Genomic DNA, 10,106 nt, shown 5'->3' with positions numbered 1-10,106 from the left:
CCGCACAGCCATGGTGAGACCATGCACAGCCCTGGTGAGACCGCGCACAGCCCTGGTGAGAACGCGCACAGCCCCCTGAGACCCCACACACAGCTCTGGTGAGACCCTACGCAGCCATGGTGACACCCCGCACAGCCATGGTGAGACCATGCACAGCCCTGGTGAGACCAAGTCCCAGATTGTCATCTTTAAAATGGATACAGTGATTGCTGAATCGCGCATCCATGTTTATACTGCAATGACAAAGGGAAACACCTCAAGAAGCCGACTGCACGCCAGTCCACTGGTCACTCTGCTGAATACCACTCCCTGTCATAGACTTACCCGTCCCGGAGCTCCGTGCCCACAGTGCGCCGTCTCGTCTGTGACGTCACACCCGACTCCTCCCACTGGCCGCAGCGCTTCCTCAAGAGCACAGGTGAGTCACTCAATCGGCGTTCTATCAATGTGGAACGTCGAGCGAGTGACTCCGTGTGATACTCACCTTGCCACTGCTACAGTGATTGGGCTCAAACTGCCATACCGAGTCCCAGCATCTGTACCATCTACTGAGGCTGCCCTATACCATACCGCAATACCTGCTTCTGCTCCTCAGATATCCACAACCAGAACCGCAAGTACTAGGGGATCTTCCCCCAGCTGTTAGTTCCTATTTCAAATGTAGCATACTATGGCTTATTGATGAACTGTATATCAGAACGCTGCTTCAATAGGCATGTGATAATATTACTAGGTAGCTTATTATACTCATGCTGGGACCTACTGCAATAATATACTGTACTAAAACCCCCATAGTGATTCCAGGGAGTCCTACTTGCCGTATACATCTTATATCTGTATTACAGAGGAGAAACTACTATTCCCCATTCCTCCACTTGTACCTCAACTGAGTACAACCGCACTCCCCCAAGGCCTTATCACACCTAGGACAGGGTACATGATGTGGATTGTATTGAGTGTATTGGGGTTCCGCCCGACTGACCCAACCCCTTACTCCTTGGGTGATTAGTTCCACAGCTGAGATCCAGGAAAACTTGTACCTGCTGCACTGTGACACTCCCCAGGCAATTTTTTGCCAAAGCCCATTCTACCTGTCGCATCAATATGCAGCTCCTGGTTAGATTCTGGCACCACAGGCACCATCCATAATGACCTGCCATAGTACATAGACAAGAACTCCTCCCAGACTGCCAAATCAATTTTATGGTCCCTGTTCACCTGATGAAATGGTGAACAAAAGTGATTCCGGGTATAGCAGCACTATGCTGCCAGGTAAAAATACACCCCAACGGCATGATGCAACAAGCAAAATTTAGCTTTCCCAATAAAGACTGGAGCTAATTAAGCCACAGGTTGTTTTTTTTTGTTTTTGTTTGGTCTTACCTAGTACCTGCTTCAGATCCTTAATCTTGTCCTGTGGCAAACGGCATTCCATTACCTGAGTATAATAATATACAGGAATTTAATTTCAGTTGAAGGGCCCTTAGTTTTTTATGGTGCCAGCAGAGTCTCGAAAAACCTTGCCATCCCTTTCCAATGTATGTAATAACACTGAGCAAACTGTGGAACCTGTGGAACTGAGAAAACTGTGGAATCCAGCGAGCCTATGCAGAGGAAATCATCCAAGTAGTGGATGACAAAACGAACCTGGGCCTCATCATGCATAACCCATTCAACAAATATTATATATTATTCAAAACATGACAGGAGATCGAGCATCCCATAGTAAGTATACTGTCAATAAAACATCATCTTTCCTAGTGGCAACCCAAAAGACTATTCAGACGAATTTTAAGAGGCAGATTGCCGTCTCAACATCTGTTTTTGCCATGAGTGACACACGACTGCAATGCTGAACCCAAGCCACAACCGCATCAAAAGGGGTGTAAGAGATGGAACACAACTATTGATAGATAGTGTTGTTCAACGACACCCCTGTGGAGTACAACAGATGATAAAGTAATCTAAAATTATTGGGCTCCTTCATAGGAACCACACCCAATCGAGATAATTATAGATTAGGTATCAGGAGTGCAGTTTTTTGGGTTATACTTTTTTGCAGCAGGTTCAGTTACATAGTTACATTTGCCATTTACAGATACCCTGAAGTCTTCCCTTATTGAAACATCTTGCCAGACAGTGTGAGCCTCCACATCTGGAGCACTTATGTTTAAATTGCATACAGTTCCAAATTGACAGGTACTCTACTTGACTTGCCAACAATAGCCTATCTTTTGCCCAGCAGACTGTCCTGAGACACCCGAACTGCCAGCAGCCCCATGAAAGGGCTGACCAAAATCCCTTAATTATGCCATGAGCTTAATGAATGAGGCACCACCTGTGCTGTTTCTCTTTCTCTACCTCCTTACTTTGTCTTCCTTACCTTTATCAATATTAACATTTTCCAAGGGTAATCGAGAGAAAATCTAATTCCATTCTCTCCACCAATTCTCTTCTCACTTCTTTCTTCATATGCACCCCCCAAAGGGCCCTCAAACACATATAAGACGGTACTTATATCCATTGTCTCAAGAATTTACTAGTGTGTCCCAGACCCCAGTGGGGCAATCTTTCTCCAGGAAATATTAGACGCTCATACTCTGGATATGGACTTTGGTGATATGTGGAATTACAAATAAACACATGTATGGCCAGAGATGAGTTTGCTGCATGTTTAAAATACAACATATATTGAAGGGTGTATCAAACAAGACTACACAGAGTAGACCAGAGATTACAGTGGCACTCGTTTCTTAAATGGGTATTATATGTAATTGTTTGGGTTTTTTTTTTCTTTCTCTAGTTGTATATGTGTAATTAAGTAATGAATATACAATTTTAACAGGTCCAATTGGTAAGATTTGTGTAGCCTCTTCAAATGTGTTATATAATATATATATATATATATTATATATAGCGGCAATTATCGCATTGATAGTGGTGAATATACCAGTATTAGGAGTAATTGTGAGCATACATCCAGATATGTGAAGTACATTCTTCATACATAAACCTGTTCTTCTTGGCGTCTTTCTTCTTAGTCTTCACTGATGAATGGCATGCAGCTGCTGCAGATTCAGACCCAGTGCTAGGAACAACAACGGCATTACCCCAGGCGATGTCAGACCCCCCTGGTGCAAAGGACCCTCCAGCTGTCAGTTGCAAAAGTGAGAGTCTCACAGGGACCTATGTGCTAAGGGGCCCCAGTAATTGTGTAGTAAAGAGCTACATTGATACCTAGAACACTGAAACAATTTGGTGGACGTTTCTATTAAATAAATAAATAAATAAATAATATTACAGTTCAATGAAATGTTATATAATTATTTAATAGAAAAGTCCACCAAATGTTCAGTTTGGCTAGAAAAAGATCCCTAGTTGTTTTATGAAGAAGCTGGGCGACTGTACCAGCTGGAACTAAACCAATAGAATAGCTTTGGTAAAAGTGACTATGTAATTGTGGCAGGGTGATGTTATTATTTTGGGGAGCCAAGAGGATATGCCTTTCTTACATGTTTAGGTAGCAGCAGCAGCCATTGTACAGTAGCACAAAGAATTTTAGAAATTTAGTTTTTAAATGACATCTTCTAATAAATCAATGCTCCTCAACTTTGGTCATTAAAGGTCACTAGCAGCACAGCTAGTTCATCCTAGATAAACAGATGAAATTATTAGTGTGCCACTGTCTTATGCAGGTTACAATACACATATGTGTGCCCTACTTGGTAGTACAATAAGTATACATTGTTCTTAATAGGTTGACAGCCTTGGATGACCAGAGTAGGAAAGTGCCATGTCTGATCCTTATTAAATTTTTAGCAGATACAGCATTTACTTATCAATACATGTTTTTATAGCCTTTGTTTAATAAAGCTCACATTCATGGAATAAAATTTACAAGGTTAATGATTCAGTAAATATGAGTCATTTTGTATAAAAAGAATGTATACATACTTAAAGTTGGGTAAGATCCGTGGCTCTGCGGCATACATGCTGTCCCACATTCAAGTGTAGGAGAAAACACAATTGTTCTAATGTTTTCTGCCCTGCCAAAGATTTGTTCATATTCAGAAGAGCGTACAACAAAGACTCTTTGACTGTGTGCCGGAGGAAGTGTCCAGCATTGTGGTGTCATTTTCAAACATCTTTTGTCATTTCTTTCTGAATCCTTTGTCGCTCAAGTAGCTAAGTTTCCCGCAATGTCCCAGTGAATCAATCAGTGAGTCAATAAATGATCAGTAAGTCAACTGACTCTGTTTAGTAATCATTTTTAGTAGGTCCCCAATAGTTAATAAATTAGGCAGCAGTAAGTGAACAATACTATTAGACATGTGGTGACATGATTTCTAAATATAAAATAATAGTATTCTGTACACATATACTTTCACATAATTGTAGAGGGTACCAAAACTTCTATACATATTTTCCCAGTTAGAAAACTATAATATATACAGTAAATAATGTGTGAGAGGGCCTTTAGGCGCCATTCACACGGGGCGATTTGGGATTCCTGCGGCAGGAATCCTAGGTGTCCCATTTAGATGCAGCCTCTGTACCCATTCAAGTTAATGACCGAGTGACAGTGGCCGCATTTGTAAATGGAAGTCCTTATGTAATCGTATATGATATAATTACTTGTGGTTTGGAATAGATCACTGTCACTGAATGCAGGCCAGATGTAACTTGAATGGGTAACAGGACACCTGGCACTCCTTCCACAGGAATCCGTAAGCAGGAATGCCAGACCACCCTGACCACCCTGTGCAAATGAGGCCTAAAGTTTATGTAAAGTTGATTTTCTTTGATTTTTTTATTTGGATAGAGTGGGAAGTGTTAAAGACTCCATGGAGGCGTTTTTGTTTTGCTCACTGTGTCTTATTGAGATTTCCTTTCACTTCCTGTCTGAGAGAAGAAAAAGAAAGTAAGGAGAAATCTCTCAAAGTGAGGAAAAATCCACTCTTAAGCTCACCACGCACCTTACAATCTGATTGTATAATTGCCTTTAGATCTACCAACAACTATGTAGTGCAAGGGCTTGCCTGATTGGATGCAGATTGATTGTATAGACTAGATAGGTGCTCATATTACATAGTTTTGGTAGATCTAAAGTTGATTGTACAAAGATTGTATGGTCATATTATAATGTGTGTGGTGCGCATTAGACAGTTATCTCTCTGAGGATTTCCCATCACTTTTCTGTAGTGGTGCTGTAGTGCTGTAATAGTGACCATGACACATAGGGTGAATTTCCCCATCAGGGACACAGATGGCAATAAAAAATCTTACACTGTTTTTAATATTTCCTCACTCAATACAAAAAAAAAAAAGTTTTGACTTTACATATACTTTAATCACCTCCCGTCCGGCCGTTGTAATTAAGCAGCCAGCCGAGAGCTTTTTGGATGTAAGTGGCCGTCAAAAGCCATATGTGCGCACGAGCATGAAACTGCCAAAATTTATAAGGCAATGATGCTTGTTTACATACAAGAGATCCGCCAGATATAGAGCTGGCGGATTGCTTGTATAAGGTGTCGGTCTGTGCGCTTCCCTCCCCCCTCCGCAGCCCCCCATGCGATGGTCCTGAGCTCCGCTGTGCCCGGGACCTGCACGGTGGCTCTGTGACAGGGTATCAGAAAGAGATCAGTACACAATCTCCCACCGATCCCCTCTCCAGTGTCCGAATGCGGAAGTGATGTATTACATCACTTCAGCATTCTGCTGTCACTCTCCAGCTTCACAAGCTGGAGAGAAGCTGGTGAAGCAGATCTCTGCTTCATAAGCTTCTTTGGGGGTCCCTAGGTGACATTAGGGGTCTTGAAGACCCTTGATGTCTCCATAAAGAGGACCTGTCACATCCTCTTTGCTATCACATAGGGGGCTTCTTAGCCCCCTATGTGATAACAATAAAGTTAAGTGGGGAAAAAATAGGGGAAAAAATTAAAGTTGCAAAAAAAATTAGTCACACATGAAAAAGAATAAAAAAAAACACAAAATTATTTTAAAGTCTTCACCCATTTATACCCATGTGCAAATACATGCACTAATGACGATTTTGCCCATTACGCCGCACATGTTACAAATCACAGCGAGCGTCGCAGTGAGAGCAATAATTCTAGGGCCATTATTCACTGATAACACTAAACTGATGAGCGGTAAAATCTTTAAAAGCGTTGCCTATGGCCAATTTTGGGTATGGTAGTTTTTTGTGATTGCGTGGGTGCAAGCAATTTTAAGGCTTGACATGTTTGGTGTCTATTTACCTGACGTGACCCCATCATTTATATTTTACCAAAGAATTGGGTAATAACAAATGTATTATAACATAATGGGAAAAATACTATATTTCCTAAAATATTCAGTAATTTTTCCATAATATGGTAAAAAATTAAAATCCCAGTGGTGGTTATATACCACCAAAAGAAAACCCGATCTGTCCCCCCGAAAAAAAGAACCGCAGTGCTGAATATAGAAAAATGACATGACCAGGAAGGAGGTGTAAGCACCTAGTCTTTAAGTGGTTAAAGGGTCTATTGATAAAATATTTGCATAGCTTATCCATACAGTGAAACTGCAGGTAATTCAAGCTGTATAGCTGTATATTCTGTGGAAACATTTAATTTACTGAACAGAGCTGAAGTCCTACTCTTAGGGGTCTATTTAAAAAATAGTTGCATAGCTTATTTGTCCCTTGAAACTCCAGGTATATGTGTTCTGTGTGTGTTAACCAGCTGTTGTGAGAATGGGGGCAAAAATAAATGTTCTTAGTGTAATTTGTCTCCTGGTTGAATGTTCTTCAATAGATTTATTCATAAAGAACAGCTCCACCTAGTGGCCACAATCCGGTATTTTCCCCATTCTCTCTGTACTTACTGTATTTTTCCGTGTATAAGACTATACTTTTTCTTTAAAATATTTACCTAAAAATGGAGGGGCATCTTATACACGGGGGGCCGAGAGGAGTACCGCGGTTGCGAAACTGCCGATACCTCTGTAAACTAGCCTCACGAGTGAAACTTCCGATTGCAGAGACAAGCTAACAGGTTTCCTCCAATCATGAGCCTTATGTACCTGATGTCAGCTGATGCTGTGGAGAGCATGTAGCCAGTGCCCAGATGCAACAGGGAGCCCATAAAAATGTCAGAAAGCAAAAAATACCGGTAACAGTAAGCGGCTGTCTTACTCTGCAAAATTTAAACTGGATGTAATCAGTTATGCAAAAGAGCATGGAAAATATTGATTTCTGAATTTTGGGTAAGAAAAGTCGGGGGCGTCCTATACATGGGGGCGTCTTATAGACGGAAAAATACGGTATGCAACCAAGACATGAATCAGAATGGAACCAAGTGCTCCATGCACTAGATCCCCTGGGGGATTCCACACAGACTTAAAAATTACTTAGCTATAGCTATAATTAATAGACATGTGCGATTCGTTTCGTTCCGAATCGAAATTCGGACGAATTTTTGGAAATTCGGGCATTCGGATGTATCCGAATTCCGAATTACAGATATAACGAATGCAAACGAATCCGAATTTCCGTTTCCGAAATTCGGTAGTGGTAGTTCGTTCAAACCTTCGTTTCCGTTTCTTATTCGTTTCGTTCGTTGGAGCAAAGTGACAGAGAAGGAGAAAAAACATTTTCCCCCTCAAATGTCACTTTGCTGCAAACGAACGAACGAAACGAATAGAAAACGAAACGAACATTCGAACGAACTACCGCTAATGAATTTCGTCCGAATCCGAATTGGCTTTCACACCCGAATCCCGAAAAACGAAATAACACAAATCCGAATTTAAAACGAAACGAAACTAAACAAATTTTTTGGCAGTGCACATGTCTAAAAACTAATATCTATATTCAACAATTATCTCTAAGGGATATGTGAAAAAACTCTTCCTCATAATAATGAGTATACATCAATAAAAGTAAAAGTCATACCACTATAAAATCATAGAGACCTATATGATATACACTACTGGTCAAAAGTTTTAGAACAACCCCATGTTTCCAGTTTTTATGGAAATGTAAAGCAGTTCATGTAATGGGTTAACAACTCACAGTTGTTCTGCAGCAATGTAAGTAAATTAAGCCTTCAAAGTTTATGCTGACAATTCCTACAGGTGTCCCAACTTTTGTGATTTACTCACAAGCCCTCTGTCTGTATAAATGCAATGTTGTTACTACACCCTTGTAAGCTATATTTGGACAGTATTGTACTGCAGGAAGTAGTTATATTGCTCTAAAAATGACAATTAAAAAAGTAAACTGCGGGGGGCGTGGCCAAACATGGAGGAGTAAAGACACGCTGAATTGAGCTCTGCCGACCCGGGGCTACTGTTCAGTGGACTGTTCAGCGCTTGACTCACCTTTTGCCCGGTGCCCGGACCTCGCCCTAGACTCCTTCCACCTCCTGGAACCAAGATATTGCTTCCTACTTCAGGCACCACCCGACCAAAGACGCAACTCAGACCGGCCGCAACATGGCGCCGAAGGTAGCCCAAACTAAAAAAGCCGCGGCTGCTCCCGCTGCCAGACCCACGGGACTGAAAGCCCTAGACCCCATGGCGTCCCCCACACTGTCCGGGACGCGGCCCTCCTCTCCAGTCCCCGGGATTTCACAGGCGCAGGCGATCTCTGTAGGCCCAGACCCCGCCACAGGGGAGCAATTCCGCCTCCCACCAGCAGATGGCGCTATGCCGGCCGGACGCGGCACTGCAGCCCCTACAGCCGACGAAGGCCGCAACTACACCCACCCCCACAGCTGCTCAGGGGTCTCGACCCCCCCATTCAGCCAGCGGTACTGCGGACTGTGGACCCTCAGTTGCCCCCCACTGTGGGCGAGACTCTACCATCCTCTCCTGCCGCCTACGTGTCACAGCCGCCAGCGGTCTCCCAGGATCCTGACCACACAGCTGGGGAGGTGCGTGACCTGTTTACAGCCTTTAGGGCTGATTTTGATACCTGGGCCCTGAGGTTGGAGGGCGCTCTGAGGGGTGAGGTGAGAGAGCTTCGCCAGAGGGTGATTGCAACTGACACTACCGTCTCGGCCCTATCGGACTCTGTGACCTCCCATGACCTTCGTCTGGGGGCGCTAGAGGCTGCCCAGGAGTCTCATCACTCCCAACTCCAACAGCGTTGGGAGTGATGAGAGTGGAAGATGGAGAGAACCGCAGTAGGCGCAATAATATCCGCCTGCGGGGGATCCCTGAGGCTACTGAAGGCCCCAATCTACACGCCACCGTCACGGCTAGCCTCAATCTGGCCTTGGGGAAACCCCCCACCACCTTCATCGAATTGGACAGGGTTCACCGAGTATCAGGTGCCACCCAGGGACCCCTAAATCGTGTTAGAGATGTCCTGTGTTGGGTGCACTTCTACGCTATTAAAGAGGAGATCCTTCGCTCGGCTTGGAGAACGGGTCCAGTGGACTTTGACGGCGCCTCCATTCAACTTCTTCCGGACCTTTCCCGCCTGACACTGGCAATGCGCAGGATGGTGAAGCCTCTGCTGGATACTATCCGCCAGGTGGGAGCAACCTATCGCTGGGGTCACCCCTTCAGCCTTCAAATTCATAGGGGCCCCGAATCATTTAATCTCCGTTCCCCTACACAGCTCCCAGAACTTTTTGACTTTCTGGGGGCGGAACCGGTCCCGGTGCCGGACTGGCTGGACCTGCCTCTCACAGGAGTGGTCTCCCGGCAGTTTGACGCCCTACCTCAACGCCCTACCTCAACGCCGTGGCAGAGCCAGCTCGAGATCTTCTCGTAGAAACCGGGGACCATTTGGGACCGCGGCCCCGTCAGCGAATGAGGGCTGAACTACTGCCTCAAGCATACCCTAGGCTGTATCCTCTGCTAAACACCTTAGTGCTCGTTCTACTGGCTTGATTCTGTCTGGTTTTGCATTGCCTTCACTAACTATTTTTCTCTCCTAGGCTTCCTGGGGATACTGCTGGTGTGCTTCGGTTGACGATCGACTCCCCATTGCGCCCCCTTGCCCCTTTTGCGGTCTGGGGCCGCTGGGGGGGCTGATGGCCTCCTGGGATTTCCCTGGCCACCTAAAGCTGCTGGATGGTGGGGGGGGGGGGGGGACCCTTGGGGGCCCC

Source organism: Nanorana parkeri, unplaced genomic scaffold, assembly GCF_000935625.1.
Source record: "Nanorana parkeri isolate BGI_ZX_2015 unplaced genomic scaffold, ASM93562v1 scaffold286, whole genome shotgun sequence".
NCBI lineage: Eukaryota > Metazoa > Chordata > Amphibia > Anura > Dicroglossidae > Nanorana > Nanorana parkeri.
Note: the sequence above shows the minus strand (reverse complement) of the source record.